This window comes from Primulina huaijiensis, chromosome 2, assembly GCF_012295235.1.
Source record: "Primulina huaijiensis isolate GDHJ02 chromosome 2, ASM1229523v2, whole genome shotgun sequence".
NCBI classification, from domain to species: domain Eukaryota; kingdom Viridiplantae; phylum Streptophyta; class Magnoliopsida; order Lamiales; family Gesneriaceae; genus Primulina; species Primulina huaijiensis.
In genome coordinates this window covers 10,397,620-10,398,495 of record NC_133307.1, presented here as the reverse complement: position 1 = coordinate 10,398,495, position 876 = coordinate 10,397,620, and the positions used below count along the sequence as shown (strand labels likewise).

General features: G+C 34.4%; 1 protein-coding gene across 8 annotated transcripts in view; it reads right to left on the bottom strand.

Moving 5' to 3' along the window:
* Positions 1-876, bottom strand: part of LOC140966852 (uncharacterized) — an 8,692-nt gene that overhangs the window by 599 nt on the left and 7,217 nt on the right. Inside the window, exons 5-6 of one of the 8 annotated variants that reach the window (XR_012173456.1) lie at positions 392-415; positions 115-190 (exon numbers count right to left, since the gene is read on the bottom strand). The exons of 1 other annotated variant lie outside the window; for it this stretch is intronic. The gene's annotated coding sequence lies outside the window, so the exon portion shown is untranslated. Of the gene's footprint in view, positions 1-25; positions 416-876 lie in introns of those variants that run through there. 6 more of the 8 variants (XR_012173450.1, XR_012173455.1, XR_012173453.1 and 3 more) reach the window with 6 other exon arrangements.

Genomic DNA, 876 nt, shown 5'->3' with positions numbered 1-876 from the left:
CATAATAATAAACATAGATCACAACGAAGGCATTTAACAATTTATAACAGTCAGCAATTCATAAACATAATCCATGTAACACAGAATGATAATCAAACATAATTTATGTTTTACCGTTGTATGTTACCGAGCTGTAACATACCTAAACCGACTCTAAAATCACAACAAGCTCAACTTTAATCTCCTCGACCTAACAATGATAAAAATAGGTTGAATAATTCACAATTCGCCAATAAAACTAAATTAATCCAACTTATAGATTTTTTTAATTATCAAAACTTAATTCCCAAATCAATTTCAACAATTCTGAAATTTCAACTAAATAACCGTAATTCTCCAAAATAATCACACGATTATCTCGATACTAATTCACAAACTCTTCGATTTATACCTCAAAGCTCTCCAACGATCGAACCTACAATATAAACCCAATATATACGTCAATATGATGCATTAAAATCGACAAAGCGAAATTAAATCGAAGCGAGTAAAATTACACTTCGGGGCAGCCTACTTATGCACCGAAAAATCTGGAATTGGATCCAAAAATTACCAAGATTGAAGTATAAACTAGTCGCTAGCAGTCCAATGTTGCTACTCGCCGGAAAAGACACCGGAAAACACTATTCACAACCAAAAACCGAACTGAAAACTAGCTGGAAAATGCAGGAACAGCAAGGTAAGATTTAAGCTTCAATTCCTTGCTCAAAATACTCCAAAGAACCAAGAAAAAACCAAGCAATAGCTCACCTGAAATCGAACAAGAAACTTGAACAGGAACAGCCACGAAACAGGGTTTGATTGGGGCTAAAACGAGCATCAAAAGTAGATATTCATGGTTCAAAACGAAGCTACTGATGTAAGGAAGAAAACCCC